The sequence below is a fragment of the Aethalodelphis obliquidens genome, unplaced genomic scaffold (assembly GCF_003676395.1).
Source record: "Aethalodelphis obliquidens isolate GAN/ISIS:26980383/991018 unplaced genomic scaffold, ASM367639v1 scaffold26, whole genome shotgun sequence".
Lineage (NCBI taxonomy): Eukaryota > Metazoa > Chordata > Mammalia > Artiodactyla > Delphinidae > Aethalodelphis > Aethalodelphis obliquidens.
In genome coordinates, this window is record NW_020837970.1 from 5849184 (window position 1) to 5876406 (window position 27223).

Below are 27223 nucleotides of genomic sequence, written 5' to 3' on the forward strand. Positions count from 1 at the left end.
TGTGTGTGTGTGTGTGTGTGTGTGTGTGTGTGTGTGTGTGTGTGTGTAGATTAGAGATTGGAAGAGGCATAATTTCAACACAGTATGATAAGTGCACAATTGGGTACAAAACATCTCAAGGCCCTGAGGCAGGGAGAGGTTAGCAGAGAAGGCTTTATAGAGGAAGTGATATTTGAGTTGAGCCTTGAAGGAGGAGTGGGAGGACGTAGCAAGCAGAAGGAAAAGCATGAGCCAGTCTTGGAGGCTTGAAAACAAAATGAAACTGGGAATCCCTGAGACGTTTGCTGTAGCTCAGAGGAGGGCACAAAAAAAGTGGCCAGAGGTAAGGGCATCAAAGGCCATGCTAATGTGTTTGGCCCTCACCCTGGAGGCAGTGGGGCCACCACTGAGGTTGGTGTTTGAAAAAGGGAGGGACTTGGCTCTTGGCTGCCTTTCCTGCTTGGTGGATGGCTTCCCCTCACAGCCTGGCTGAAACCCCAGCCACTCCCTGATAGAAAGCAATGCTATCAGCAGGAAAAGGCAGGGCTGGCACTCGGAAGTTACAGGCTCTGCAACTGCACCTGGCTGGTGCTCACAAACACTCAGATCTTCCTCCCAGGAGGGCTCCAGCCCATGGGCAACTCTATTTGAAATTTACTTGTTAACTGCTATTCCTAACACTAAATGGTAGGAGGGATTTACACCAATGAAACTGAGGCAGGAACCCATACTAGAAGCTTGAATAGGAACCTTCCATTTAAAAAGTACCTTCTTCTAAGTCTGAAAAGAGAACCATTTGCAAATTCCACGTCACACTAGTTTATAAACCTATAGCAATTTCAACTTTAAAAACTTATTCCTACCTACATGATATCACTTGATTCTCATAATATCCCTGTAAAGAATGCTGGGCAGGTATCATTATGCCCATTTTACAGATGTAAAGGTTCACCAGCCAAAGGCCACTAGGAACACACTTGGAGTCAAATGAAAGTTAGGATTATTCGGTTTACTGCAGCAAGGGAGGACACACTCCAGAGAAACCCAGGGGCATCCCTGCACGAGGAGTTGAGAGGGGCTTCTTAGAAAATTTGGGCCTGTGACAGATGAAACTAAGAAAGGGCTGGGGAAGCAGGGGCAAACCTGGATGGGATTCTGTCAAAGGGGAAGGGGGCCATTCAGTGATCTAGTATCTAAATAATTTAATAATTAATTATTGTGAACTCATTATTGCTTAATTTAATCAATAACGTTCCAGCAGGCAGAACTAGAGCTGGCATTGGTACAGGAGCAATAGTCTCTCCTTGTTAGTTGGAAGCAGGGAATGTTTAGTCACATTTTATGGATTCAGAGTGGCCTCCTTTCTGTCCTGTTGCAAATGTATCTGCAAAGGGTCCTTGTAGCACATTGTTTCTGTTTTGTGGGCGTTGTCTATGTTCAGTTGGGAACATCATGGTCTGGCTGCCAGCGAGGCTCCTTTTTGTTGCTGTTGTGTTTGTTTTCATTTTCTCACATACCAAGAAACCTGCGTAATGTCTTTGACATCTCCCAATACCTCCACCCTAGCCGAACAGCCTTAGGTGGCTGCCTTTACCTCCTGCACCTCCGATTTCCCACCAGTAGTATCCCTTCCAGCACTGATATCCTGAGTGTCAAGAGAGCTCATTGAGAGGCATCGTGGTACCCTGAGACCTTCCACAGCTACCTCATCTGGTGTCAGCTATTTAACCGTTAGTTAATGGTAGAGAGAAATATGAAGGCAAAGTTCTATCCACTTTAAACACGAAACATTGCCCCTGCCTCAAGCCTAGTGCAACTCAGTTGCCTTGAGCCACTCAAAGATTCCCAGACAACAGCAGGACAAAGGCACGATTCTGTAAGAGCAAGCCAAGCAGTAAATGACCATTAGACCTTTGGTCCCAAGGCTGTTTTATAGTGGGCCAGACACACATCCATTTTTGGATACAGTACTAACAATAAAAAATATACATTTGATGCTTACGTTGCTTTGAGTAGAACCAAGAAATATGAAATAACAGTAACTATTATTTTTAAGAACTTTCAGATGTGCCAAATGCTTTGCCTATTTATTTCACTTAATCCATGCGACCCTCCTGTGTGATAAGCATCATTACCACCACTTACAGGGAAAATTGTGGCTCAGAGAAGGGAAGTGGCAGGGAAGGCTCCCAGGGTCCCTGGGTTTCTCACTGGTGCTTATTTCTGGTGATGCTGGTGCCCCTTCAGAGCCATGGGTACACTGGCTTTCAGAGGTTTCCCACCTCGGATATTATTCAGTGCCAGGGGATCCTAGGACGTACTCTGAGCCCCTCTGGGCCTGGCCACTTCTAACTAGAAGTTGGCACTCACCTTCCCCACTGTGAGTGATGTCTACCTCTCAATGGCCCAGGAGAAAACCCATCCCTGGACAAAGTCCTGGTTCCCTTGTGTCTCAGCCTCCATCACTGCCCCTCAGAAACAAGATGCAAGCACAAATCCAGGCAGACTGAAAAAAGGAGAGGCCTCATGATATCAAGCCTGAAAATTCTGGGCCAATGTAAGGCAACCAAAGATGCTTTGAAAAGATTAGAGCATTTTTCTTCATCCAAGAATCCTGTAGGAACAGGGCTGTTTTCACAAGCTGAGCTGGACCCTCCACAGGGGGCTTGATGACATCAGCAAAACAGCACCTGAGAAATCTCCTCTCATGAGGTCTTGCCACTGTTTCATGACTAGGTCCTCTTGGTGTGTTACTGTCATGCCCTGGCCACCACCTTCACGCCACACAGAGAGACTCCCGTCCCTGAGATTTGTGATCAGGATGAGTGATGTCAAAGCAGGAAGAGCTGGAGAGGAGACTCAGGAGGGAGGGTGGGGCTCCACCGTCGACTCACAACAAAAGACATCCAGATGACCAATTCATGCAGGGGAGTCCACACTTGGAGGATGGTGCCAGGGCCTGGGACCACTCACAGATCTAGCCACACGCCAGCTCTGTGCAGGTCTTGTGTTAGGACTCTACCACATCCAACTTTCATCAGTATATTCATTTGCTGGGGCTGCCATAACACAAGAGCACAGACTGGTGGCTCAAACAAAAGAGATGAATTTTCTTGCAATTCTGGAGGTTAGAAGTCAAAGATCAAGGTGTCTGATCAAGGCAGGGCTGGTTTCTTCTGAGCCTTCTCTGCTTGGCTTGCACATGGCTATCTTTCCTTATCTTCACATGATCTTCCCTCTGCACATGTCTTTGTCCTCATCTTCTTATAAGGACACCAGTCACATTGGAGTAGGGCCCACTCTAAGGACCTCATTTTAACTTAATTACCTCTTTGAAGACCCGATCTCTAAAGACAGTCACATTCTGAGATACTGAGGGTTAGGACCTCACATATGAATCTGGGGGTGGGGGCAGGGAATACAATTCAGCCCATGACATCCAGCAAACCTCTGAAGATCCTGCTCAGACCTGGGTCCTGGGCCAGGCACTGGGGACCCCACAGGTATATCATGGCTCTGTCTGAGCTTCAACAACTCCCTGGGGTGGTGGTGCTTCAGAGTTAGAAAAAAGAGGCTTATACGTATACCTGAGATTGGAAAGTGAGTAAAAATCTGCACCCCCCGAACCAGGCCTAAACAGGGGGCTTTAGCTGTGTGGGTGCAGGAAGCGCTGGCCCACTGAGGTGCACAGGAGCCAGCTGGCAGCTAGTGGGGGAGGGGCTTGGCCCTCTGAACAGCATGATGAAGACTTTCTGGCAGCAGGAGCAATAACTGGCAGGAGGCCAAGAGAGCCGTTTATTTGGCTCCTGGTGAGGGTAAGTGATAAAACTCACCCTCTGGCACAGCGCCTGAGGCAGGATCATGCTCAAGGGAGATGCTCACTGTGAGCCCACACAGTGCTCTCTCTGGCTTGGGGATATGACTATCCCACACAGGCAGGCTGTCCCCAGCCAGGCCATTGCCTAGACTCACCCTGGCCTTAGCCAAGGTCGGCTGCCGTCCTCTCCTGGGTGCCTGCCACCCACCCTCCCTCGACCCCCTGCAGACCCAGAAGGAGAGGACGATCGCCAGCCCGAGGACAGCGAGGGACTGGGAAGATAAACACCAGGGCTCCTCTTCGGGAAAATAAACCATAGACTCGTGAGGGAGACTGGGTGAAAGAGAACTGGATTTGGAGTCTAAAAACCTAGTCTCAGTCCTAGCTATGTCACTTACCCACAGGTAGCGTTGAGCAAATCACTGTGATCTCTAGGCCTCTGCTTTTCAGTAGTGAATGGGGTTATTATTAGAGACCCCACAGGTTTGTTCTGAGGATGAAATGGGATCACATATGTATGTGGACTTATGCAATGCAGCTATGCATTGCTGGCCATAAAGTAATCTTTGTAAGAACCTACTATTTACTAAGTCACCCTCCATTATAATACTCACCTGAGTCACTGAATACTCCCATTGTTTCCCCCACTTTTTATTACCAAAATGTCCCAGTATAGAAAAGGTTGAAAGGATAGCACAAAGAATAACAGTGAGAAGCAGCCACATAGCACAGGGAGATCAGCTCACTGCTTTGTGACCACCTAGAGGGGTGGGATAGAGAGGGTGGGAGGGAGATGCAAGAGGGAGGAGATATGGGGATATACGTATACACATAGCTAGCTGATTCACTTTGTTATACAGCAGAAACTAACACACCATTGTAAAGCAATTATACTCCAATAAATATGTTTTTTAAAAAAAGAATTACCATATTCCTTCCAGATAGATTCAATAACTATTAACATTTTAGCATATTTACTTTATCTCTCTTTCTATGCATATTTATATGTGTGTGTGTGTTGCAGAACCGTTTGATTTCTCTCTGTCTCTGTCTCTCCATATATATGTGTATATATGAATAACAAATATATGTATCTCTCGCTTCTCTTTCTTTCTCTCATATATATATGAGCCCACGCTCCCAGGCCTCCTGCGGACCTCTCTTTGCTCTCTAGTTACCTGCCGCACATCTCTCTCCCCACTGGACTAGGAACACCTCAAGAACAGGGACAAGGTAGTCACCATTGTATCCCCAGGACCTGCAGGGCCTGGCATGGAGCAGGCACGTGGCAAGTGACCATTGATTATACACCTCTTCAACAAAGGACTAAGCAACATACACTTTTTTAAAGTAAATGAGTTTTAAGTCACTTCATCTGGCAAATCCCAGATCCCTGCTGGAGATAATGGAAGAAACATCCCAGAAGTGCAGGATGTTTAGGTCTTGCTCTACTTCCTTCCCCCTCTAAAAGCATGGGGACTCTGAAGCCACTTGGGGCTCTTGGTAAGAGGCTGCACTCTATGGCTGTGATACAGCTATCCATTTGCAAGGGGGAAGTGCTCTCCAGACCACAGTCTACTCTGGAAAACACACATGCACAGAAAAGCTGGCTCTGTCCCTATTACGGATCTTACAGAAGTGATTCTGAGTCCTTTAGGTTTCCATGGAACCAGGAACCCACTTCCAGACCAGCAAGAGTGGGAAAAGGGGATGTATATCATGTTTGTGTTGTTGTCTTGCCTATAAATTCCCTACAAAGCTCATGGCTTTCATAGGAGTTTTAAACTTCCCCCAGGTTCAGATGATGCTTGTTAAAGCAGAGTTTCTCAAACTTTAATGTGCATATGAATGGCCTGAGAAGCTTGATAAAGTGAATGTTATGTTTCAGTACATCTGGGATGGGCTCCAAGATCTTGTTTCTAACAGGTGTTTGGGTCGTGCCATTGCGGCTGGTCACCAAAACACACTTTGAGAAGCAAAGTTCTGAAGAACACAAAATAGCTCCTCATTTACTTGGTGAACTAGTAATTGGGCACCTACTACTAGACATAAGGCAGCGTACTAGCACTGGAGGTACCAGGAGATGGGAAGAAATGTAAAGAGGAAGATGCAGTTCTTTGCCTCAAATCCAGCTGGATATGCCTCATTACTATGTCTAGGCACTTGGCTTAAATTGCCTTAATTCTTACAATTTATAATCTCTACAGTGTATACTGTTGTTCTCCTTTTACTTGTTAAGAAACTGGAGCTCATTCAGCTTAACTGTCTTATCCAAACCAGTGAAAGGATGCTGTGAGATTTGAGCTGAGGGCTCCCTGACTCCGAGGCCTGTGTTTTCCCCATGCACTTCTCTCACACCTGGCCTTGATGCACTTTTCACCAAGCGCCCAGATGGAAGGGCAAGGAGAGCCCTTAAAACAGACCTCAGTAGCCCGAGGGGAAGGACGTGGGGTGGCAGCCGGCAGAAGGCACTAAGTAACCACCAGAGAGGGGAATTAGGACCTAGCAGGTGCCTCAAGGCTGCCTTCCTTGGGTCTCTGGCTGTTACAGGTAATATATTTCCTAATGTGGCGGATCAAATGCAGCCTACACTAGTAAATTTCAACCACAAATTATAGCCTGAACTTTGTCACCAAATGGCTGTGTGACTTTGGATAAATCATTGCCCTCACCTGGATTCAGAATTGGGAGCTCTTTAATTCCTTTTCTCTCTGACAAAATGTTTCTGAGCTCTCTTCCATTCTTCCCGTCAAGTCAGGGTGAACGCCTCTTTGTTACGTCCCCACTTGGGGTTCCCCCAGCCCCAACTTCTTAGCTCAGGACTGGGAGTTTCTGTGGATCACTCTGCAGTCTTCCTACTTTCTTTTTTATTTTTTTTAATATTTATTATTTATTTATGGCTGCGTCACATCTTAGTTGCAGCACGTGGGCTCTTTGTTGCAGCATGCAGGCTTCTCTCTAGTTGCGGCACGCAGGCTCAGTAGTTGCAGCATGTGGGCTCTCTAGTTGTGGCACATGGACTCTAGAGCACGCGGGCTTAGTTGCCCTGATGCATGTGGGATCTTAGTTCCCCAACCAGGGTTCAAACCTGCGTCCCCTGCATTGGAAGGTGGATTAGTAACTACTGGACCACCAGCGAAGGCCAGTATTCCTACTTTCCCTCCTAACTTCACACATGTTTATTGAGCACAGCTCTGCCCCAGATGCTGTGCTGAGGGCTGGAGATGCAAAGGCAATGAGATGCATTCCATCTCTCAGCAGAGTGGCCCCAGGGCACCTAACCCAGCACAGGCAGGGGCAAGCAGGGCTGAGTGGGCAGATTCCCCACATGCCAGGGCTTCATCCCCCAGCAACCCTTTGAGGTGAATGCTCTTATCATCCCCATTTTAAAGATGAAGAAACTGAGGCTTACGGAGATCAAGTTACTGTCCCAAATAATTAAGGATCAAATGAAATAATGTATGCAAAAAACTTAGCAGAGTGTCCAACAAGTAGGAAATAAATGGTAACTAAAATGCCTTCTTTAAATGGCAGAACAGGGAGTAAGAGCCAGTTAGCCTCACTCTCAGAGACAACAAACTGGAGAGTTGGAGAAAGGCCTCTTGTCTCCCCTGGAGGACGAAGACCAGGCTTGGGACGGACCACGCATGATGAGAAAACTGCTGAGGAAAGCAGCAAAATAACCATCAAAAAAGAGCTTGACAGGGTCCAAAGCACCCCAGTGCACACGTGAGGGCAGTGTGAGCTCTGATGGTGGTGACAGCGATTAGTCATGCTGGGGGAGGTTCGGATAGCCCAGCGCCCTTTGTCCTTCCTAGATGGCTGCTCACCCCAGGCTCAGCTATTCCATGTTTCAGCTGTCACGCTCCCCATCTGGGTAATGGAGTGTTATGAAGCATGTTGGAGGCCATCAATTAGTGCTTAACTCCATGTCTGTTGGGCTGTATTTCCAAGGATGCTCCACTCAGATCCACAGCAGAGGTAAATCTTTCTCCTTTTCATTCGATGGCTTGGAATTAAAATGCTGCCTAACAGGTTCTCACAGAGAAATTGAGATTTATGGGTCACTGTCAATATCAACACATGTTGGCCATTATTTGAAAGCCTCCTAGCTCCTCAGGACTGATTGCTATTTACTTTGAAAGATGCATGTGGCTTTATAATCCACTCGGGTTGCTGCATGTGTTTCTTCCCTTGGAGACTTTTTTATTCCATTTCATGCTGTTTTGCCTGGTGGTGTAAGCCCCATCCTGCCCCCAACCCTTGAATACTCTGATGTATTTGAGGCACTGGAACAACCAGTGCATCCTCAGTCCAGATGCTAGTGTCATAATAGGGAAGGAGCACCTTAGTAGCAAAATTACCCCTATTTCATGGACTGAAGCCACTAAACATGATCTGAGGCCAGAGTTGAGACCACCAAGGAGCTTGCTTGAGGAGCAATAGGTGGTCCCCTCATGAACACTTCTGGCCTTTTGTGTGGCTGGGCAGGGTGTGGAAACTGATACAGTAGCTGAATCACTTAGGTCAGTGGTTTTGACATTGGTTCTCAAACTTGAGCCAGCATCAGAATTGCCAGGAAGATTTGTTAAAACATGGATTGCTGGGCCCCACTCCAGACTTCCTGGTTCAGTAGGCCTAGGGTAGGGCCCAGGACTTAGCATTTGTAACAAGATGCCAGGTGATGCTAATACTGATGTTCGTCCTGGGTCCCACTTGAAGAACCACTTTAGAAGTATTACAGGCCATGAGTGGGGGAGATGAAGATGCTGGCAATGTTTGTCATTCCAGGAAAAGAGTAACAACATCTAGAGAGGAATTTTTATTAAGTTTTGCTGGACAATGTATAATTTAAATCCCTTTCTATGAAATCTTCAGTTGAAGATCAATTTCCATTAATAAGCTGTAAAGCTGGATCTATTTTGGTAATGCATTGAAGTGCTGATGGGTCTGGGACCACCCAGGCCACCCATCAGTGGTGTGCTATAGCTAGGTTACTAGGAGGTCATGGTCTGGCTGCTGGCATGTTTTGACAACTTTATTGGGTGACAACTGTAAGGAGATTCCTTGTGTTGATAACAGAACCTGTGGTGCTGGTTCACACACAATTGGTCCCTAAGAGATTTTTCCCTGCAATAGTCAGGATTTGCAGGTGAAACTGGACCCAGGGCAATAAAGGGACACAGTCTAAAGACTCCAGGAGCTCCATGTTGAATACCAGAGGGTCATTGGAGACAGATAATAGCTTTTTTTTTTTTTTTTTTGCATCAGACCTTACTTTGTAAGTCACAAGGCTCCAAATGCCCCAGGAAATGTGCTAGAAAGAGCCATTGTGTACTGAAGTCAGGCTGCCCCAAGCCTTCCCCATCAAAATCCATTGGACTGGGCAAGTCATCACTTGGGATTCATTACTTGCAGGAGGATATCCCCAGAGCAATCAAAAGGCCTGATTCTTACAGGGTTGGGAGGCTGTTACTAAGACAGATATTACAGTGGGGATGAAGGAAAGTCAATATATTTGGAGATGTGAAAAAGGTAGATAAGAATACCCAACGATTGATTGTATTAGTTTGGACTTCTGGTCATAAGAACAGAAATCCAATTCAAATTAACTTAAGCAAAAAGGGGAATTTATTTACTCACATAACAGGGATGTCCAAAGTACAGGCTACAGGTACAGTTGAATCTATGCCTATAACAAAGACACAATGTCTGTCAATTCTCTCGCTTTCTCCCTTTTTCTCGCTTTCCCCCACTCCTTGATGGCACTTGAGAGTTCCATCACTCCTTAGAGCTTAAAATTCCAGAGAGATTATAATATTTTATCACATACCTCTGACAAACATTCCAGAAAGGACTCTGCTTGGCTGGGGGCTCATCTCTAAGTAGACAACTATGGCCAGGAGGATGGGCTCTCCAACTGGCCTGGTTTGGGAAGCATGCCCACCCCTTGGGTAGGATCAGCTCTACCCAAACCCAACTGATCAAGATCCACATAGGAAAGGTGCTTCCTCTGAACAGGAGATGTCAGCCTGACCACAGAGGACTGGCTGTGCAGCTTGAGGATGGCGGGGGATGCAAGGATGACTCCTGCTTCCTCAGGGGCAATCAGAATGATTTCTCTGTTCCTCTTACACACACTTGACCATGCACACTGGGACCCTGCTCAAAGGCCTGCTGTAGCAGCTAGTCTACCTGGGCAGACCTGGCCTCAGGAGCATGGGGAAAATCCTGGATGACCTTACAGACTCAGCTGTTTGTAGAGCAATGGATTTGCAATTAGTTCTTTAACACATAGGAGCACCAATGCCACTTTCAAGCCTTTCTTCCTCCCCGAGGAAACTACATGGATGAAATAAATAAAATCAGCATTTTTATTGGCTTCTTAGGAAGCTCAGGAGCCTATTTTCAAGGCTGTGTTAAATACACACTTCCAGAGACCTTCAAGATGGCAGAGGAGTAAGACATGGAGATCACCTCCCTCTCCACAAATACATCAGAAATACATCTACATGTGGAACAACTCCTGCAGAACACCTACTGAACGTTGGCAGAAGACCTCAGACTTTCCAAAAGGCAAGAAACTCCCCACATACCTGACTGTGTGGCTGTCAGGGTCTTGGTGCTCCGGCCAAGTGTCAGGCCTGCGCCTCTGAAATGGGAGACTGAGTTCAGGACACTAGACCACCAGAGACCTCCTGGACCCATGTAATATCAATCGGCAAAAGCTCTACCAGAGATCTCCATTTCAATGCCAAGACCCAGGTCCACTCAATGACCAGCAAGCTACAGTACTGGACACCTTATGCCAAACAACTAGCAAGACAGGAACACAACCCCACCCATTAGCAAAGAGGCTGCCTAAGATCATAATAAGTTTACAGACACCTCAAAACACACCACCGGACGTGGTCCTGCCCACCAGAAAGACAAGATCCAGGCTTATCCACCAGAACACAAGCACCAGCCCCCTCCACCAGGAAGCCTACACAACCTGCTAAACCAACCTTAGCCACTGGGGGCAGACACCAAAAACAACGGGAACTACGAACCTGCAGCCTGCGAAAAGGAGACCCCAAACACAGTAAGTTAAGCAAAACGAGAAGACAGAGAAACACACAGCAGGTGAAGGAGCAAAGTAAAACTGCACCAGACCAAACAAATGAAGAGGAAATAGGCAGTCTACCTGAAAAAGAATTCAGAGTAATGACAGTAAGATGATCCAAAATCTTGGAAATAGAATGGAGAAAGTACAAGAAACGTTTAGCAAGGACCTAGAAGAACTAAAGAGCAAACAAACAGTGATGAACAATAAATGAAATTAAAAATTCTCTAGAAGGAATCAATAGCAGAATAACTGAGACAGAAGAGCGGATAAGTGACCTGGAAGATAAAATAGTGGAAATAACTACCGCAGAGCAGAATAAAGAAAAAAGAATGCAAAGAATAGAGGACAGTCTCAGAGACCTCTGGGACAACATTAAACACACCAACATTCGAATTATAGGGGTCCCAAAAGAAGAAGAGAAAAAGAAAGGGACTGAGAAAATATTTGAAGAGATTACAGTTGAAAAATTCCCTAATATGGGAAAGGAAATAGTCAATCAAGTCCAGGAAGTGCAGAGTCCTATACAGGATAAATCCAAGGAGAAAAACGTCAAGACACATATTAATCAAACTATAAAAAATTAAATACAAAGAAAAAATATTAAAAGCAGCAAGGGAAAAAAACAAATAACATAGAACGGAATCCCCATAAGTTTAACAGGTGATCTTTCAGCAGAAACTCTGCAAGCCAGAAGGGACTGGCAGGACATATTTAAACTGATGAAAGGCAAAAACCTACAAGCAAGATTACTCTACCCAGCAAGGATCTGATTCAGATTCAACGGAGAAATTAAACCCTTTACAGACAAGCAAAAGTTAAGAGAATTAAGCATCACCAAACCAGCTCTACAACAAATGCTAAAGGAACTTCTATAGGCAGGAAACACAGAGAAGGAAAAGACCTGCAATAACAAACCCAAAACAATTAAGAAATTGGTAAAAGGAACATACATATCGATAAATACCTTAAATGTAAATGGATTAAATGCTCCAACCAAAAGACATAGGCTGGCTGAATGGATACAAAAACAAGACCCATATATAGGCAGTCTATAAGAGACCCACTACAGACCTAGCGACATATACAGACTGAAAATGCGGGGATGGAAAAAGATATTCCATGCAAATGGAAATCAAAAGAAAACCTGAGTAGCAATTCTCATATCAAATAAAATAGACTTTAAAATAAAGACTATTACCAGAGACAAAGAAGGACACTACATAATGATCAACGGATCAATCCAAGAAGAAGATAGAACAATTGTAAATATTTATGGACCCAGTCACTCCCATCAGGAAACTTGCACAAGCCTCTTAGATAGCCTCTTCCACCAGAGGACAGACAGCAGAAGCAAGAAGAACTACAATTCTACAGCCTGTGGAACAAACACCACATTCACAGAAAGATAGACAAGATGAAAAGACAGAGGGCTATGTACCAGATGAAGGAAAAAGATAAAACCCCAGAAAAACAACTAAATGAAGTGGAGATAGGCAACCTTCCAGAAAAAGAATTCAGAATAATATTAGTGAACGTGATCCAGGACCTCAGAAAAAGAATGGAGGCAAAGATCGAGAAGATGCAGGAAATGTTTAACAAAGACCTAGAAGAATTAAAGAACAAACAAACAGAGATGAACAATACAATAACTGAAATGAAAACTACACTAGAAGGAATCAATAGCAGAATAACTGAGGCAGAAGAACGGATAAGTGACCTGGAAGACAAAATGGTGGAACTCACTGTCATGGAACAGAATAAAGAAAAAGAATGAAAAGAAATGAAGACAGCCTAAGAGACCTCTGAGACAACATTAAACGTAACAACCTTCACATTATAGGGGTCTCAGAAGGAGAAGAGAGAGAGAAAGGACCCGAGAAAATATTTGAGGAGATTGTAGTCAAAAACTTCCCTAACATGGGAAAGGAAATAGTCACCCAAGTCCAGGAAGCACAGAGAGTCCCATACAGGATAAACCCAAGGAGAAACACGCCAAGACACATAGTAATCAAATTGTCAAAAATTAAAGACAAAGAAAAATTATTGAAAGCAACAAGGGAAAAAGGACAAATAACATACAAGGGATATCCCATAAGGTTAACAGCTAATTTCTCAGCAGCAACTCTACAAGTCAGAGGACAGTGGCATGATATATTTAAAGTGCTGAAAGGGAAGAACCTATAACCAAGATTACTCTACCTGGCAAGGATCTCATTCAGTATTGACGGAGAAATCAAAACCTTTACAGACAAGCAAAACCTAAGAGAGTTCAGCACCACCAAACCAGCTCTACAACAAATGCTAAAGGAACTTCTCTAGGCAAGAAACACAAGAGAAGGAAAAGACTTATAATGACGAACCCAAAACAATTAAGAAAATGGGAATAGGAACATACATATCAATAATTACCTTAAACGTGAATGGATTAAATGCTCCAACCAAAAGACACAGGCTAGCTGAATGGATACAAAAACAAGACCCATATATATGCTGTCTACAAGAGACCCACTTCAAACCGAGGGACACATACGACTGAAAGTGAGGAGATGGAAAAAGATATTCCATGCAAATGGAAATCAAAAGAAAGCTAGAGTAGCAATACTCATATCAGATAAAATAGACTTTAAAATAAACAATGTTACAAGAGACAGGAAGGGCACTACATAATGATCAAGGGATCAATCCAAGAAGAAGATATAACAATTTTAAATATATATGTACCCAACATAGGAGCACCTCAATACATAAGGCAACTGCTAACAGCTATAAAAGAGGAAATCGACAGTAACACAGTAACAATAATAGTAGGATACGTTAACACCTCACCTACATCAATGGACAGATCATCAAAACAGAAAATTAATAAGGAAACACAAGATTTAAATGACACAACAGACCAGAGAGATTTAAATGATATTTATAGGGCATTCCATTCAAAAACAGCATATTACACTTTCTTCTCAAGTGCACATGGAACATTCTCCAAAATAGATCACATCTTGGGTCACAAATGAAACCTCAGTAAATTTAAGAAAATTGAAATCATATCAAGCATCCTTTCTGACTATGACGCTATGAGATTAGAAATCAATTACAAGGAAAAAAAAAGTAAAAAACACAAACACATGGAGGTTAAACAATACATTACTAAATAACCAAGAGATCACTGAAGAAATCAAAGAGGAAATTAAAAAATACCTAAAGACAAATTACAACGAAAACACGATGATCCAAAACCTATGGATGCAACAAAAGCAGTGTTAAAAGGAAAGTTTAGAGCACTATAGGCCTACCTCAAGAAACAAGAAAAATCTCAAATAAACAATATAAACTTACATCTAAAGGAACTAGAGAAAGAAGAACAAACAAAACCCAAAGTTACTAGAAGGAAAGACATCATAAAGATCAGGGCAGAAATAAATGAAATAGAAACAAAGAAAACAATACCAAGATCAATAAAACTAAAAGCTGATACTCTGAGAAGATAAACAAAATTGATAAACCATTAGTCAGACTCATCAAGAAAAAGAGGGAGAGGACTCAAATCAATAAAATTAGAAATGAAAAAGCAGAAGTTACAACAGACACCACAGAAATACAAAGCATCCTAAAAGACTACCACAAGCAACTTTATGCCAATAAAATTGACAACCTGGAAGAAATGGACAAATTCTTAGAAAGGTATAACCTTCCAAGACTGAACCAGGAAGAAATAGAAAATATGAACAAACCAATAACAAATAATGAAACTGAAACTGTGATTAAAAATTTTCAAACAAAAGTCCAGGACCAGATGGCTTCACAGGCGAATTCTATCAAACATTTAGAGAAGAGCTAACACTGATCCTTCTCAAACTCTTCCAAAAAATTGCAGAGGAAGGAACACTCCCAAACTCATTCTATGAGGCCACCATCATCCTGATTCCAAAACCAGACGAAGATACTACAAAAAAAAGAAAATTACAGACCAATATCACTGATGAATGTAGATGCAAAAATCCTCAACAAAATATTAGTAGAGAATCGAACAGCACATTAAAAGGATCATACACCATGATCAAGTTGGATTTATCCCAGGGATGCAAGGATACTTCAATATACGCAAATCAATCAGTGAGATACACCATATTAACAAAGTGAAGAATAAATCCATATGATCATCTCGATAGATACAGAAAAAGTTTTCCACAGAATTCAACACCAAATTATGATAAAAACTCTCCAGAAAGTGGACATAGAAGGAACCTACCACAACAAAATAAAGGCCATATATGACAAACCCACAGCAAACATCATTCTCAGTGGTGAAAAACTGAAAGCATTTCTTCTAAGATCAGGAACAAGACAAGGATGTCCACTCTCGCCACTATTATTCAACACAGTTTTGGAAGTCCTAGCCACGGCAATCAGAGAAGAAAAAGAAATAAAAGTAATACAAATTGGAAAAGAAGAAGTAAAACTGTCACTGTTTGCAGATGACATGATACTATACATAGAGAATCCTAAAGATGCCACCAGAAAACTACTAGAGCTAATCAATGAATTTGGTAAACTTTCAGGATACAAAATTAATGCACAGAAATCTCTTACATTCCTATACACTAATGATGAAAAATCTGAAAGAGAAATTAAGAAAACACTCCCATTTACCACTGCAACAAAAAGAATAAAACACGTAGGAATAAACCTACCTAAGGAGACAAAAGACCTGTAGGCAGACAACTATAAGACACTGATGAAAGAAATTAAAGATGATACAAACAGATGGAGAGATATACCATGTTCTTGGATTGGAAGAATCAACATTGTGAAAATGACTATACCACCCAAAGCAATCTACAGATTCAGTGCAATCCCCGTCAAGTTACCAATGGCATTTTTTTACAGAATTAGAAAAAAAAATCTTAAAATTAGTATGGAGACACAAAGGACCCCCGAATAGCCAAAGCAGTTTTGAGGGAAAAAAACGGAGTTGGAGGAATCAGGCTCCCAGACTTCAGACTATACTACAAAACTACAGTAATCAAGACAGTATGGTACTGGCACAAAAACAGAAATATAGGTCAATGGAACAGGATAGAAAGCTCAGAGATAAACCCACGCACATATGGTTACCTTTTTTTTTTGATAAATGAGGCAAGAATATACAATGGAGAAAAGACAGCCTCTTCAATAAGTGGTGCTGGGAAAACTGGACAGCTACAGGTAAAAGAATGAAATTAGAACACTCCTTAACACCATACACAAAAATAAACTCAAAATGGATTAAAGACCTAAATGTAAGGCCAGACACTATAAAACTCTTACAGGAAAACATAGGCAGAACACTCTGATATAAATCACAGCAAGATCATTTTTTACCCACTGCCTAAAGAAATGGAAATAAAACAAAAACAAACAAATGGGACCTAATGAAACGTAAAAGCTTTTGCACAGCAAAGGAAACCATAAACAAGATGAAAGACAACCCTCAGAATGAGAGAAAATATTTGCAGACGAAGCAACTGACAAAGGATTAATCTCCAAAATGTACAAGCAGCTCATGCAGCTCAATATCAAAAAAACAAACAACCCAATCCAAAAAATGGGCAGAAGACCTATATAGACATTTCTCCAAAGAAGATATACAGATTGCCAACAAACACATGAAAGGATGCTCAACATCACTAATCATTAGAGAAATGCAAACCAAAACTACAGTGAGGTATCACCTCACACCAGTCAGAATGGCCATCATCAAAATATCTACAAACAATAAATGCTGGAGAGGGTGTGGAGAAAAGGCAACCCACTTGCATTGTTGGTGGGAATGTAAATTGATACAGCCACTGTGGAGAAGAGTATGGAGGTTCCTCAGAAAACCATAATTCAAAAAGAGTCATGCACCACAATGGTCATTGCAGCAGGTCATTACAATAGCCAGGACATGGAAGCAACCTAAGTGTCCATTGATAGATGAATGGGTAAAGGAGATGTGGCATATATATACAATGGAATATTACTCAGCCATAAAAAAGAAATGAAATTGAGTTATTTGTAGTGAGGTGGAAGGACCTAGAGTCTGTCATACAGAGTGAAGTAAGAAAGAGAAAAACAAATACTGTATGCTAACACATATATATGGAATCTAAAAAAAAAAATTGGTTCTGATAAGCCTAGGGGCAGGACAGGAATAAAGATGCAGATGTAGAGAATGGACTTGAGGACACAGGGAGGGGGAAGGGTAAGCTGGGACGAAGTAAGATAGTGGCATGGACATATATACACTACCAAGTGTAAAATAGATAGCTAGTGAGAAGCAGCTGCATAGCACAGGGAGATTAGCTCAGTGGTTTGTGACCACTTAGAGGGGTGGGATAGGGAGGATGGGAGGGAGATGCAAGAGGGAGGATATATGGGGATATGTGTATATGTATAGCTGATTCACTTTTTTATAAAGCAGAAACTAACACACCATTGTAAAGCAATTATACTCCAATGAAGATGTTAAAAATAAATAAATAAATAAGTACGTACACACTTTCGTGGTGCTCTAATCCATACCACAGTGATTCTCAAATTGTAGTCCCCAGACTAGCACCACTGACATTACCTGGGACCTTGCTAGAAATGCACATTCTCAATCCCATCCCAGACCTACTGAATCAGAAACTGAGTGTGGAGCCAACTGTCTATTTTAACGAGCCCTTTGTTGATTCTGATGTGTGTTGAAGTTTTAGAACCAGTGCTCTATATATGTATTTGATTCAATTCACCAAGTTCAAAGGGACCACCTACTATAAAAACTAAGACTTATGTTACAGTTTTATTGTTCAGTCTGAATTTAGAGGAATATAAATGTGAAACGGTTTTATATTTCTCCCATCCCTTCCTTCCACCATCAGTACATTACCTGTACTGTCAAGTCATACTTTTCATCCCTTACTAGCATCTTGAGTAGATTTATTAACATTTGGTCAGTTCTATTATTAAGTCTTTTTTTCAACTTATTTTATTCTAAAGCCTCAATCTCACATCTGATTTGACATTCTTCCTCTTCTTCATGAGCTAGATTCAGGGAGGAATTAAGATTTGAAGTGGGGAGGGGATAGTTCTATTCTTTCACTCCTCTTCTCACTGGGGCACCATGGGGTGGGGTGGGAGAGCAGGCCTGGTGTTGGAATTGCTCCCCCTCCCTTTGCAGGGCCTGTCCTCTCTGGGGAAGCTTAGTGGGGTACAGGTGGGGGACACAGGGATCCTAACTGCTCATTGGCTCTCTGGTTTCACTCTGGGCCCATCTGCTGCTGGTGGCCCTGGCTGCGGGGTGGTCCTTTGAGGACGTGTGTGTGGCTCTGAGGGCTCTGTCAGTGTGACCCCAGCTCATCTGTCACCGAGAAGGACAACTGTGGCCCCCTTTGGCTTCTCCGGTGTTCCATGCCCCTCCCACTCTGTCCTCCTATACAGAGGCTCAGAAACTGCTGGTGTCTTCTTCCCCACCCTCTGAGGGCTGAAGGGAACTGAGATGAGGATCCCACCTCCTCAGACATACCTCCCCTCCTTGGCTGACCAGCCTGTTTTCAGACAGCTGAAGCAGGCACGGCCTCCCTGTTCACAAAGAGCCCCCAAAACTCCTATGGGCACAGGTCAAACTCTCTCCAAAACTCCATCACTGTATCCCCACCACCAGATGGGGCCAAGGGTCTCAATAGGTCAGCAGGCATCTAGCCTGGAGCAGTATGACAGTTGCTGCCTCATGGAGACCCCTCACCCTGCCACCTCCATACGTGATTCTGATAGATGTCCCCAACTTCATCTCAAGATGAGAGTCACAATGGGAGGGGCAGAAATAAATTATTCTCCTACAAACTCCTACCTCCCTTGTCCCACTTGTCTCCCTACCTGAGGCTGCGAGAGGGCAGTAATGGTAGTTGGGCCACTTCTTAGGAACCCTGGAGTTAGGGAAAATCTGGCCTCAATTGCTGACAGCTCTCTTTAGAGAATATGGGTTACTTAGCACCTGGTGTTTCTAGCAGAGGTTCTGGTGCCAGTCCTGTTCACTGTCCTCTAACACTTGCTATTTGCTACATGTTTTCACATATATTATCTCAGTTGATCTCACAGTGATCCTGTGAGGCATTTAACCTAAAACAAACAGGCTCAGAGGGGTTAAGTCACAAGCCAACATCACATGCCTGGTGGTAATGGTGGAAGAGAGGAACCCAGCCCTGGAGCTCCTGGGCACCTGTCCTTTCCCTCCTATTTCATGCAGATGCCTCAGCCACACTAGTTTTGCAGCTCTAAACAAACTCAAAACAACTAACCCGAAAAATGCTTGTTTCCAAAGCCACTGAGCAGCTGACAGTGGAGGATTTAGGGCATGGGATTTTCTAAGAGAAAACACCAACTGGTTCACATCATGGGTCCTAACCATTGTCTTCCCAGGCCAAGGCCACATGACCCCAAAGAACCTCAAGCTGGCTTTAGTCAGCCAGCCCCTCCTGCTTTTCTGGGGTTAGGGAGTGGGCAGGGAAGGGGATATAAGTTGGTACTTCCAAAGCAAAAAGCTAGGCATGAGCTGTCAGGACTGACTGGCCGGCCAAGACCCCATGCTCTGGCCTCATAGAATACCCAGCCCAGGTCATACAGGGTCAGGGCACCATCTGTCCTTCTGGATGGCCCTGTCCAGAATGACTCATTTCTGCACATGGTGGGTAGAAGTTCATGGTTAAACTCCCTGCAACAGCCAGAGTGCATGGCAATTTTCTAATCAACAGATGGGGTTGGAGCCCCTGCTACACACACAAGAGGCTTCTTTCATTCAGGTTTAAGTAAAGATTTATGATGAACATGAGACCCTCGCTTGCCCTCGTCCTGGGTAGAACTTCCCCCAGGGCTGGGGTTCAGTGAGGAGCCATCCAGATGGGCTGAGATCATATTTCTCACCAAAGATCAAAGCCCTTGCTCTCGATAGAGCCAATTAAATTTTCAAGAATTTTGTGAGCTGATTGTTAAGCACAGCGATTATTTTAAAATTAAATCATAAAACTTACAATTAAATAATGTTAAGAACAGCAGTAGTACTGAATCACTTTGCTGTACGGTAAAAATTAACACAACATTGTATATCAACTATGTTTCAATAAAATAAATTTTTAAAAAAGAACAACTGTAGTAAATACTCAAACTCCTCTGTTCCTAATTATTTTCCTACATTTCAATATTATCTCTATTGTTAAGGTTATTGACATTTATGATGTAAATACTACATAATGCTGTGCCAAAGGGCATCTCTTCTCAACTCCCCATTAGTAACATCAGACTGGTAGCTAAATAGTAGCCGTGATGACTGATTTACACACGAAAATTGGCAAATGCTACAAATGTATTTTACATAAATATATTAAAATACAGATGAATACAATTATGATTTGATTTGTTGTTTTGCTGACTATGTAGAGCAGATGTCAACAAACCTTTTCTGTAAGGGCAAGGTAGTAAATATTTACCCCTTTGTAGGTCATACAGTCTCTGTTGCAACTACACTATTCTGCTATTGAAGCTCAAACACAGCTACAGACAATAAACAAATGAACATGACTGTGTTCCAGTAAAACTTTATTTACTAAAAAAGGCGGTGGGCCAGATTTGACAGGCCATAAATTGCAGGCCCCTGGTCTAGACTTAAGAAAAGTATGGAGAAAATGTTAACTACGTAGATTAAACTTAAAAGTGTACTGTGTCTGTAGTTGTTCCAATTGTAAATAGCACAAAAAATTGAGGAAATGTTCTTCCAGGGTTCTAAAACAATTATCTGATACAGCAAAGAAGTAGCTTATGTCATTGTTGAATGACTGAAGTTCTGAAATAGGTCTTCATTGTTTCAGGTTTGTCTTACTCCATGTGAGTGAAAATACCAACTAACACTGCTAACAGAATAATCCCTGTTCATCATTTGCAGCCATGGGTTGGCTAGTGATACAAAATTTCGGCAAAAATCAACAAGAAAGTTCTGTAAGAATCAATTGGCTATATGGAGTTTACAAAAAAGAGCATTGGATGTTTTATACTATATTATTTTTAAATTGTGTAATATGTATCCTTGATGTCAATAAAATATATAATAAATTACGTATGTATATATATGCATACATTTTTTTCCAGGGAGCCAGTAGTTAAATATTTCCCATCACACTACTGCCTGAGGAGCATTTACATAAAGAGAGACCTAACTGTCCAGAGTAGCACATGTTAAGGACCAGAGGCACAGTCCAGAGCCCAGGGAAGGGGAGGGGTGTCAGGGACGGAGGGACAATCAGGAGGGCCCAAGGTGTCCTGGAAGGCTTCATGGAGGTCATAGCACCCTAAAGAACCATAGGACTAAAAATGAATGGAGGGTGGCTGCACTTCAGGCAGGTGAATAGCAAGGGTGAAAGAGTGGAGGTTGGAATCCCTGACTTGGTCAGAACAACCAAGAGAAGAGGGTCAGCTCTGGGAAGCAGTGGGAGATGAAGTGGGCCCTGATATATCTAATGACATGGAAATATGCTCTGAGGTTGAACAGGAAAAAAGTAGGTTACAAAATCTGTGCACTTGTGTTAAAAAATATATATATACATTAGAAGAAAATGCACTTAAATGCAAATAGCTCTGGGTGACAGGATTATAGCTGATTTTGTTTTCATGCTTCCTAACACTTTTCTGTCCCTTCCTACCATTCTGAAGTGGTGTGTATTACTTTGATAATCATGGAAAAAATAAATTTTTCTGGGTATGAAGGTCAAAAAGCAGGCAGCCCTAGAGCACTGAGATAAATCTGAAGCCATAGCAAGGGAGAAGGGCACATCTGGCCTGATGCAGCCCTGAGGCCCCTGGAGGGAGGTGCTAAGGAGGGGTATAATGGAGCCTAGGGGGTGATCCCGCTCTCCTGGGAGGACTGCAGGAGCACATGGGTGACAACCATGGATGCCCACCTAAATACCTAGCAGCCTCAGTGACTCACACAATTCCTTTTTCCTCTGCCTCCTGGACCAAAGCCCGTGTCTTCATCCTTCCACTGATGCTGGCTCTTTGGGTATTTTCTACACATCTCTCTGTGTACATGCCATGTTGTTAGTCTTAAATAATATACTACTGGAGCACAGGGAACACATAAGCTTGTGCTTTTTCTGATCAGGAGCCTCTGTAGCTGGAGGATTAAGAAATACATTTTCATGAGCTAGATAATAACAAAAATTAAATGGCAAAAGTCCTTGCTATCCCCAGTAACTGGAGAGCTTTTGAAAAAAATTAATAAGCACCTATTTCGGATTTTTACTACTACAGAGATAGGGAAAATTCTAGAGAAAAACTTGTACCTGTATATCTCGTGCCATACCTCTTAAAAGAAGAATAAAATTTTAAATGGGATCATCAGGAAGAACTAACTAAATGTGAAGCTCACAAACTGGTCTTTGAAGTTTGGAAATGGACTTCCCTGGGCAAGGTGGGCATATGCTGTGGTTAGACCAACAGCCGAGGCTCCCACCATGCCCTCCACCTCGGGCAGTTAAAGCATAACCCAGGCTGATGAAGGCAAACAAGAACCACTGGGATTGTCCTTTGTATTAGTGTATACACTAATTAGTGTATATACTGTTATCATATAGCAGAGAGATCGTCCTCATCCCTGGCTCTTTCCTCCAAGTCATAACATCTAGGATGACGTCTTCCAAAGAATAAGTCTCATTTGAGGTTTTCCCACCTTGTCTGAATTCTCTGCCTTGGATGCTTTCAGGTTTTAGACCAGCTTTCCACCAGAGCCCAAAAACGCTCTTGGTTCATTTCCCCTTGAGAAAAGCTCAGAAACCAAAGAATTCCCTGTTTCCAAGTAGAAATCTGAGTCAGCCTTATGTCCCAGGGATTACACACAGAGGACCATCCGTCTATGTCCCAGGAGCATCCTGTCCCTTGTCTTTGACTCCATCGTCCCAATAGAATGAGGACAAAGGAGGTTACGGCACCTTCTGAAAAGGGCCCCACGTCAGCCATCTCCCTGGTCTTTAGGAGATGGGTTAAGTTGTGCATTAGCTCAGCCCCAAAGCCTGCCATCAGTAACACCATTCAGGCCCTTACGTCCATGGCTTTATTACCTTTGTAATGAATATTTAAGTGGAAAAGGTAATAGCTCATAGAATTTTGAGAAGGCTATAAATCTCCCTTTGGCTATGGATGCAAAATGTTCTAGGAAGGAGGGGTGAGGGGCTTGCTTCGTACTTTTTAGGTGAGATATGTATTTTCTAGTTTTGCTGCCACAAAAATAGCTTTCAGTCACTGAAAGCTAATGGCCTAGTGGACGTGAGATGGGGCAGGCCTCTCTTAGCATAAGAAGATTACTGGCAAGTCTTGTCAAAATCTAGTGGCCAACTTTTGACCTTTCCTAGTGAGCAGGAAGTGACACAGAAAGTGTCTTCCTAGAGACCCTGCTTTGGATAATGCCCATTGAGCGGGCAAATATTTGCTGCTGAGGTTGTATTTTAGTCCTTTGCTAAGTTTGAGTGAAGCCATCTTCTCAAAGCTTTTAGAGATGTGGCTTCATGTTTTTTCCCCTTTGGGGGCCTCTTTTTGAGATTTAACAATAAATACATACATACATAAACCAAATAAAAGCTAAAGAGACATAACAAGTCCCAGGCTTGGTCCAGGTTTTCAGGAAATAAGCGGTTTCTGCAAGAAGTCCCACCCACTTCTAAAAATGGAAAAAATAAACAAGATGAGAGTCCACCAGCAAACAGGTGTTTTGTATCCCCTCTAGTCAGATAAGTAGATTTTTATATTTATGAGAAAGCAAATAAACATTCCCCCAAATTGGGCTTGGTCCATTCTGAAGTAGAAAACCAGCCTGGGTTATGCTCACCAAGTTCCGGCTGTATCTGCAGACGCCACAGGAAAGAACTGGATAACCCACCCCCCTTCCCAAGGATGCCTGAACTGGACCGGATTCCGGCTCCATTTACCTGCTGGGGAGCGACAGAGTTATCATCGGGCCTCGCAGGCCCTGTGCAAGCAGCATGCTTCCTCCTTGCCACGAAGGCCCTGGGCAGCCCCAGGTGGGACCCCCAGGCTCCTCTATGATCAGAACAACAGTCAGGCGTGGGTGCAGCTAGCTCACACCTGACAAGAACTGGCCTCTCCCTTTTTCCTAAGAAGGGGTTCATCCTGAGGGCTCCCCTGCAAGGCTGCATAGGTCTTGCCTCTCTGCTTCCAGGACCACCATTGGGTATCTGAGCACGGACCCTTGGGGTCTGCTCGGGAAGTCTTTGCAACTCCTAATGAGCACTCTAATGCTCGTTAGAACCAACTGTAAGATACCTGAAACCGCTCAGCTCCCAGGGCCCTGGCCCATGAACAGCCTGCCTTCTGCTTCTAAGGATATATTGAAAACGTAGTGCTGAAACAAGGTCTTGGCCTCTCCCTGGAGTTCTAACTCCGAATGTGAAACAGTGAGGTAGGGGCTTTGGGGAATGCAGAAAGTAGAGGACAGCTCACAGGGAAGGGTTTGGTGAGCTACCAGGGACACTGGGGTGTAAAATGGAAAGGGAGGGAAGGGTCATGTGGGAGGCAGCATGTGCAGTCATGGTGGGCTCTCAGGGCCAGGGTGACCTACCTGACCAGAGAGAAGGGGCTTCAACATCCCAGAGCCCCTGCTCCGTGCCAGACACGCTACCAAGCCCTTCACTTAGGTTATAATCCCATCTATCACCCTCACTCCCGCCCTGCAGGGAGCTCTTACAACATCTCTCTCAATGATTGGGAAAGGCAGGCTCAGGACATTACCTTACTTAAGGTCACTCAGCTAGTAAGGAGCAGGGCTGGAGCACAAACCCAAAGTGACTGACAGGATGGCTCATGCAGGTCCATCTTCTACCCTGCTTTTGTGTCTCCCAGGGAGGGTTTGGAGAAGCTCTGAGAAATAATAGGGCACCAGACTAGGGGCTTAGGAAAAACAGGACCACCTGTTAGAGGGAAGGCATCAGAAGCAAGAGTAGGAAGACTGAGTGCCAAATGGCTTGGAGAGCGGCCAACTCATTTATCCTCTTTGGCCTTGGTTTTCTCATCTGTAAAAGGACAATGGACCAGATTGTTGCTTCTCTGAAATAGGGAGCGTCAAGGCTCTTGAACAAAGAAGTGGCTGCCACATAACACTGAAGGGGGCTCTTTTTGAGGCTGGTGCACAGGCTGGTTTGCAGGGGAAGAAAGCATGCCAACAAAGCCTGCTTCATTGATCTGCAGAAACCCAAATGTGAGGTGAAGTGGGCAGTGCTCAGGTGCAGAAGATGAGGTGCTCACTGCTGCAAAAGAGAGGTCAAAGCAAGACACAAGAAACACCTCAAAGGCAACGCTAAGAGCATTTGGGGATTGACTGGAAGAATAACAATAATAAAAGCTAACATTTACAGAGGCCTCTACTTGTTATCCCACCAAGTGCTCAGCTACCAGTCTTCACAACAGCCCTGTCGCTGTATCACGGGTGATGAGGAAACTGAAGCTTACAGAGGCAAAGTAACTCGCCTCAGGTCACAGAGCTGTCAGATGGCAGAGGCAGGATTTGAACTCAGGCAGTCTCAGTGCAGAGCCTGTGTTCTTAATCCCCATGCAACACCTACTGCTCCCCGTGTGGTGAAGCAAAGACCACCACTCTCAGTTGGGCCTCTGCATTTCACTCACATTGATTGACCTTCGTAGGATGCCTCCTCTTCTCCCTGGTTCAAATTCCCTTTAAATTCCAGATTCCACTTCTCCTTAAAACTTTCAACTCTGCTCTGTCCACCCATCCACACCTATCTCCCACTGTTTTCCCCTCAGTCTAGGCGTGCTCCTGGAAGTCCCAGAATGTGTTATGCCTACTCTAGTCCCCTCTCCTACCCATCTGACATCCACACCTCATCCAAGCTGCATGCCAAGTATCATCCCTCTGCCCCCAGAGTTAGGCTCATCCTCCTCTTTGCTTCTATCATCTCTTTACCTATTTTGTGTATGTATCGCACTGTATTTATTATATATTTTTTGCCCGCTTGTCAATGTTTCCACCTTCCCAATAACAGAGTGAGCACTTTGAAGGCAGGAAGAGGCTGAGTCTTAGTCCAATCTATGCACAGTCCACAGTATATAGTGGATGCTAGATAAATGCTGATGAGTGATTTAACATGACTGAATAAATGAATAAACATCTGAGTCCAGGAGAGGAGGCCTGGCTCCAACCCATCCCTCTAAACAAGATCACATTTAGTGTTTATCATAAAGGCTTTGCATGTCCTTCTTAAAGAGTTGTTACCACTGGTCCACTTTCTGCCTTATCTATAATCCATCCCATTGATTCACACACACACACACACACACACACACACACATTCATATATACATACTCACATGCACATATTTCTTCCCTGAGTGGACCCCAGACCAAAACCAGAGAAATAAATGTCCCTCCCCCTGTTCTGTTCTCACTCAGACACATTAATTCTAAGCACAAGAGGAGAGAACCCAGGCCCAACAGGGATGGGCCAGCTGAACCCAAGCCAGTACCTTAGAAGTAAGGCTTCGTAGAGCAGGGTAATTGCCTATTTGGTTTTCTCACCTGCATGGCAGCTCTTGGCTTCCCCCTTCTATGTGGGAGGGGGACAGTCCTGGCTCAGAGGTCTCCCAGGTTATCCTCCCATCCCAGGCAGTCTGAAGGGAACCCACTGGCTGAGCGCTGGCCTCTGCAGGCCCAAGCAGACGGAGCACGACTGCGGAACCACTTCAAGGACCAACCTCTGCTCCTCTGCTGGGCCCTGCCTGCCAAGACAGGTCAGCGGAGTTATTCGTGGTACTCATTAGCACTTGCATAGCTCTTGAATTATTCCTATGTTGCTAAGTAGCCCCCAGAACACTGCAGACTCATCCTACTTTTGAAGTCCTTGTTTTGTAGGAGAATCCAAGAAGTTGATTCCAAGTCTTCCCTCCCGGCAGGGATCCCAGTAGAGCAGCACAGGGGGCAGCTGGCTGTTATAGAGAGTTGAAGCCAGGGACCATTTCTCCCCCAGGGATAGATGAGACCCACTGTGGCAAAGGGCCTCCCTGTCTGACTGCTTTGTTCTCATCTTCTGTGGATGACTGAGGTGGGAGGGAAATCATATGTCATTTACTCCGCTCCCTCAGTGCAAAGAATGCTGGCGGGGCCTGAGTCTAGATTCCAGCATCAATGTGCTCTGTAACTCAGGAAAGGGGCTCAGCCCCTTTGAACACTGGTCTCTAGTACCTGTCCTGCCCCCTTCGTAGAGAAAACCGTGATCACATATGTGAGTGGACTCTGAAGTATTAAG

At 43.9% G+C, this 27223-nt stretch overlaps 1 long non-coding RNA gene across 1 annotated transcript in view; it reads right to left on the reverse strand.

The window, feature by feature from the left end:
* Positions 1 to 9105: 9105 nt before the first annotated feature.
* The window catches only part of LOC113629056 (uncharacterized), a 32507-nt gene continuing 14389 nt past the window's right edge, over positions 9106 to 27223 (reverse strand). The window contains exon 4 of the long non-coding RNA XR_003436363.1: positions 9106 to 9488. This is a non-coding gene — a long non-coding RNA (uncharacterized LOC113629056). The remainder of the gene's footprint in view (positions 9489 to 27223) is intronic.